The following is a 6729-nucleotide window of genomic DNA, read 5'->3' as shown; positions in this document are numbered from 1 at the left end:
ATCCACTTTGACTTGGAGTTTAAGAAGGGATCCATCCGCTGTGGCCGGGAAGGTGACGGCAGGGGTGAGGTGGATGGTCATGCAGTGTCCACAGGCAGGAAGCAGAGAACAGACAGGAAGTGGAGAGGAGCTACCAAAACCTCAAGGCTTGTCCCTGGCCACCCACTTCTCTAGCAGGGCTCAATATCCTGAAGATTCCAGAACCTTCCAAAACAGACCATAGCTGGGGACACAGTGTGCAAACACGAGCCTAGGGAGGGGCGTTTCACACTCAAACCACGACACTTAGAAACAGCGGGATGGTGGTTGTCCGTTGTGGAGTATTCCTTCACATCGTGTGAAGATGTGTTACTGTGATCGGTTTAATAAAAAGCTAAATGGCTGATAGCTAGGCAGGAGGTATAGATGAGACTTATGGACAGAGAGAGCTCTGGGAAGAAGAAAGAGTTGCCAGCCAGACACTGAATAACCAGGATGGGCAGAATGGAGCTGAGGTAATGAGAGCATGGAAGAATGTAGATTTAAAAATATGGGTTAATTTAAATTATAAGAGCTAGTTAAAAACAAGCCTAAGATAAGGCTGAGCTTTTGTAATTCATAATGAGCCTCTCCATGTCATTTTTTTGTGAACTGGCAACCCCAAAAGAAAAGTCTGTCTACAGTTATCAGAGGGGAAAGGGTTGGAATGGGAGAAATACAGAAAGGTATGACATTAGAGCCGCCTAGCCCAGCCTGAGGACCACAGTTAACAATACTGTGTTGTATACTGAGATTTTTTTGAGAAAGGGAGTGTCGGTGCTTTTTACTACAAATAAAAGGTGAGCATGTCTAGAAGTTAATTTGTTTGACAAGCCATCATTTTACTACATACCAAAGCATCATGGTAAACACTTTACTTATACACAACTTTCAAGAAGTAAACCCCTTCTAAGAAGGGGAATAAAAGATCTGAGTACAGTAACTCACATCTGCAATTCCAATACTTGGTGGGAGGATTGCTACCAGTCTGAGGCCAGCCTGGGATACACAACAAGTTTCAGGACATCCAGGACTCCAGAGTTTGACCCTCTCTAAATAATAATAAAAAAATAAAAAATAAAAAAAATGTCTTATGTTTACTATTGCTATGATGAAGCACCATGACCAAAGAAATTTGGGGAGGAAAGGGTTTATTTGGCTTACGCTTCCACATCACAGTTCATCATCAAAGGAAGTCAGACAGGAAGTCAAGCAGGGTAAGAACCAGGAGCTGATGCCGAGGCCATGGAGGGAACTACTCAGCCTGCTTCCTTATAGAACTCAGGACCACCAGCCCAGGGACAGCACCACCCATAGTTAATCACTAATTAGGAAAAATACACAACAGGCTTGAGTACTGCCCTGTATTATGGAGGCATTTTCTTAATGGAAGCTCCCTCCTCTCAGGTGACTTTAGCTTATGTCAAGTTGGCATAAAACTATCCAGAACAAATAATAATAATAACAATAATAAATAATGATGAGAAAGAAAAGGGAGATTCACATGTTTGAGTTCTTCAAGGCACACTTAAAAAAATTCAATCTCTTTAGTATCAGTTTTTAATTTAACTGAATGAAAATTAAGTACAATGTAAAATTCAGTTCTACTGTATTCCAAGTGGTCACATGAACTATTAGACAGCATAAATATAGATAGAAGTCTTAGAACTGATTGGGTGGGGTCGGTAACGGTCTCTAGTTGACAAAATCATGAGTTATCTTAACATCTACTTTTGGTAATTAAAAAAAATACACCTGTATTTATGTTCTTGGACAGAGTGTGTTTTTTATGTGCTGGGTCTCACACATGGTAGGCAACCACGCTACCACTAAATTACTATACTTGATTTCTTTCTTTTTTTTTTTCTTTCTTTTTTTTTTTTTTTACTTTAGAAGTCCAGTTACCTTGGAGTTTATTTAAACTAAGGAAAAGGTCATGTTTTCATGCAATACATACTTGGTTCTTTAAATAACAATTGTGACAAACAGCAGGAAGAATTAGAGAATGCTGCACTTGTGATCCATGCAAAACATCAACATTTTGGGTTGTACATAATTAAAGAAACATCTCACTTTTCGAAATACTGTAATAGCCAATATATAGAGGCATGCCTTTATGTGGGCATAGGAATGCAATTTAGAAAAGAAAAAAAAATCACATGGGAACTATTCAATTTCTTTAAAATCACTGAGCAAGAAAAGCAACATTGAACTTTCATACTGAGTTTATGCAGCTTCTATACAGTACCTTGACTTCAATCCAAGAGCCAAGTTAAGACTCCTCTATTTTTGGTAAACAACTGCATGGTAAACTTAGATGACTTTCCCTCTGGATTTTACCTGGGAGTGGCCTTTTTAATATTTTATTTAAAAGAGGGCAGGTTTGGCACTTTTATACTGATGTCACCAATGTTAATATTTCTTGGGATCTCAGGAAGATTCATATTCTTTACAGCTGATACAGCACGGGCTGGAGCTCCTGCTAAGCCAGCCTCAGATTTCTCCAGCTTATTTTGTGCATCAATTTGTGTAACAATCTCATTCATGTTGGTCTCCAATACCATCCCTCCCATCACCATTTCTGCAAGAATATTGTGAACTTGAATTAGATCTAAAATGCCAAGCTCACTTTCTGAGGAATCCACACAGAAGACAAAATATAGTGTTGCATAATGTCTATAAATCAGTTTGTTGTCAGATCCTCCAATTAATAATCCTCCTTCTAGGAAATTACAAACATTCTCATCTCGCTTAGACACCAAATGGAAAGTCTCACTGATGATTTGCTGTTGCGTATCTTCACTGTAGGGCTGGTAGAACTTGGAGAGCCGCGGCTTCCCGTGGTTGTTGAAGATGAGGATGGCCTTGATCATGGCTGGGCCGGGGCCGACCGGGTGGGCGCTGGGGCCAGGGCGGGGGCGGGCGCGCGAGCTTCGCCTCTGGGAGCTTGCTGCCACTGCTTCCCCCACCCGCCCCCTCCCGCGCACGCGCGCGGGCGCGCTCCCGCGCCCTCTTTTTTTTTTAAGATTTTTTTTTTTTATTGCTAGATGTGGTGGTGCACATCTTTAATCCCAGCATCTGGGAGGCAGAGATGGGTAGATTTCTGTGAGTTCAAAGCCAGTGTGGTTTGTATAATGGATTTCAGGGTAGCCAAGGTCACACAATTAGATCCTTGCTGTGGCATGTCTTTCTGTATGCTGTGAATATGTGTTCCTCCCATTGGCTAATAAATACATCTGTTTTGGCTTACAGCAAGGCAGCTTAGAGGCAGGCAGGAAATCCAAGGAGAGAGACAGGAAGAGAAAGGCAGAGTGGGGGAGACACCAGCCACCGCTGAAGGAGCAGCAAGATGCCAGCAGACCAGTAATGCCACGGCCACCTGGCAACTTATAAATGAATAGAAATGGGTTAAGTTATAAGAGCTAGCTAAAAAGAAGCCTGCAATAGGCCATACTATTGCTGATTAATATCAAGCCTCTGAATGATTATTTTATAAGCGGCTGAGGGACCGTGGGGCGGGGCAGGACCGGAGGAATGTGGAACCTGAAAAAACTTACGACTACAGACCCTATATCAAAAGAATATTTTATCAATTTTGTTATTATGTGTGTGTGTGTGTGTGTGTGTGTGTGTGTGTGTGTGTGTGTGTGAAGATCAACAGACAACTTGAAGGAATTAGTTCTCCTTCCACCATGTGGGTTCCAGAGATCAAACTCAGGTCACCAGGTTTGATGGCAAAGTACCTTTGCCACCGAGCCATCTCACCAGCTGTTCATCAACTTTTTTGGAAAGCATTTGCCTTTCGGCCTTACAGAAAAATCACTCATTAATCATTTAAATGTATTCTCATTAGAATGGCACATGGGTGGGAACCCAGTAGTCAGAATACCAGGCTTTTCTTAAAGCCTTGATAGTTAGATGCTAGAAGGAGATTTTTGAGTGTAGAACTTCCCAATGCAAAAGAGAATGGGCTCTTTGAGAAGCTTTTTCTGAGGGAAGTGGGAAAAATCCAATTAACTGTTTTCATAGCAGCAGCTGGTTCCTTGGAGTCAGAAGAAATACCACCTCCCAGGAGTGAGCGTTTATTTCACTTCCAGTTAGAAGTGCAGTCACCTGCTTCTTTAAGCCGCCACACTATCTGTTAACAGTATTGACGCTAATTAGGACGACAAATAACAGCAAATGCTGAGGACACCAATTCCCATGCTCCTGGCTCTCCTCTAATCTTTATTTAATTTGCCTCTGTGGTTTTAGTACTGATGAGATTTTTAAAGTCTATTTCAAGTTCAACTTTCCTGTTGTACAAACATGTGGCGCTTCATGATAGTTGTGTGATGCTAAAAATAATGACATCTTATTCTCAGAATTTCCGTTTTTGAGTGTTTAGTATACAGCAGAGACTATTAGGAGCATTTAATGATGTGTTAGCATATTAATGGAAACAAAACAACTCATTAAGTACTTATAACTGCCGGATGAAGAAACTTGTCCCAAACCACATGGCTGTGGCCTTCATAGACACCGTTGTAGATGGGGCATCTGTTGGCGAACACCAGTATTTCTCCCTATCTTCCCGTGAATACCAGTTCTTCCTCCTTTCTCTCCCCTCTGCCTCCTTAGGTACTTCTCCATCTTCACTGTTTCATGCTGTTCTGACTCACTGCTACCCAAACCTTCTCTCCTATGTGACAATCCCGTCATTCTCCCCTCTGGATTTTGAGGACACTCCTCGAATAGCGTTTTCTCCCCATTTTTGTCACTCTCCTCTACAGTAACTCCTGCTGTGCTCTTTCCTGCCCACCTGCCTTCAATGCTTTTTTTTTTTTATCAGGCAGGCAATTCCATCTCTTCAGGAAGAGGGGTGAATTAAAGGTGTGTCCCTCACAGAATTTTCTTTGTTCATATACAATTCTTAATTGATTCAGATACGTGTATGGCTTTCCACAACAGCCCCCAGACATCCTCCTTTGTCCGCTAATACTAATTACCTAGGAGACATTGATGTTGTGTGATATTTTGATTGCGTTCTGACAATAAAGTTTGCTTTGAGTCAGAGGGCGGAGCTAGCTACTAGCTGACTAAAATTAACCATAGAGGTTTTGGAGGACTGAGGATAGAGAGACAGGAAGTAGTAGAGTGGGGCTTCGAGAGAGTCTCAGCCCTTTTGGATGGATGAACAACAGAGATAGGAGGTCACTGGTTGCCCTCCGCCACTTCTCTGATCATTCAGGTTCTTACCCCAATATCTAACCTCCGAGTTTTTATTGATAAAGATAAATGCATGACTTTGACTCATCTCCTGCCTTAAATAAATCTCTAACTCACTCTCCACTTCAGTAAGATTAAAACTCGGATGCTCACTCAGCTATCTTCTGGGCATCTCTACCAGGATTCCCCTACCTAAAATATCTCAACCTAGCACCCAAAGCAGTCCCAGAAATACAAATTGGCCTGTTTTAACAACAGTCTTTTGAGTATGAGTAGACAAAGCTTATTCATAAATAAATAGGCTTGCAAAGCCTAAGTTTGTTCTCTAGTACATAGACACATATAAAAATCCATGTAACTTGGCCAGGACTGGTGTAGGTCTAGAATCCCAGCAATTTGTGGGGCTGAGGCAAGAGGGTGGCAGACTCAACCTGCCACCCCCTGAGGAATTTTTTTAGACCCTGTCTCACTGTCAAAAAAAAAAGAAATAGGTCCAAACACAAAATGTATAAATGCATAGCATTATGGTTGAGAACTGTATGCATTCAGCTGTGATTAAATGAAAACGTATTCTGACATATAGCTCCCTAATAACCCCTAGTAATTCCTTTGTGTGATCAAACACATCCTGGAACACATCTGGGACCTAGGGGATATTGTAGATCTAGTCTGAACTGATTGGTTTCATACTCAGTAAGGGAAATTATCCTCTGTGCGAACTTTTAGAGGAAATCCTTTACTTATGTTATCTTATGCATATGAATGACTGAGAATGCATATGATTAAATCTAGAAGCATCATGGGAAAGGACATGCACAATTCATGTGAACAAAGGCTCACATAATCCAAGCCTGCCAATCCTAGTAACCAACCTCTCCCAGACCCATAGAAAGAAACTCCAGAGAGTGCTCTTGAGTAAATGTCACTCAGAAGATGTCTTCCTACAGTACAGCTGGCTTGTACTTATACTTTGCTATTCATGCTTTGTCTTAGTTAGGTTTCTACTTCTGTAAAGAGACACCATGACCACGACAACTCTTATAAAGGAAAACATTTAATTGAGGGGGCTTGCTTATAGTTTCAGAGGTTCAGTTCATTATCTTCATTATAGGGAGCATGGAGGCATTCAGGCAGACATGGTGCTGGAGAAGTAGCTGAGAGTCCTTCATCTTGCAGGCAACAGGAAATGGTCTAACACTGAGAGTACCTTGAGCATAGGAGATCTCTGTGGAATAAATGCTGTGGAACAACCTTTGTACACTGTAAATATGTATTGCTAGAAGAACTACAAGACATGTTGCTGCAGGCCGCAGGAATATATCATAAGAACTCAGCTGGTTATGGCAAAGTCACTACCTGGAGGAATCAGGAAATTCCTCCAGAGGAAGCCAAATCCCAAGGAGTTTTTGGTGTTACTTGGCTTGTTATATATCAGCTGTATTCTGTTATGAAAATCATGTGTGCCTTCATAGTTTTCCCAATTGACTTTTCCCTAAGAAGGGC

The 6729-nt window shown here is 41.5% G+C and overlaps 1 pseudogene; it reads right to left on the bottom strand.

Moving 5' to 3' along the window:
* Positions 1-1914: 1914 nt before the first annotated feature.
* LOC143274322 (AP-3 complex subunit sigma-1 pseudogene) lies at positions 1915-2969 on the bottom strand (annotated as a pseudogene).
* Between the last annotated feature and the right edge of the window lie 3760 nt (positions 2970-6729).

This window comes from Peromyscus maniculatus, chromosome 7 (assembly GCF_049852395.1).
Source record: "Peromyscus maniculatus bairdii isolate BWxNUB_F1_BW_parent chromosome 7, HU_Pman_BW_mat_3.1, whole genome shotgun sequence".
NCBI classification, from domain to species: domain Eukaryota; kingdom Metazoa; phylum Chordata; class Mammalia; order Rodentia; family Cricetidae; genus Peromyscus; species Peromyscus maniculatus.
This window is presented reverse-complemented; position numbering and strand designations above follow the sequence as displayed.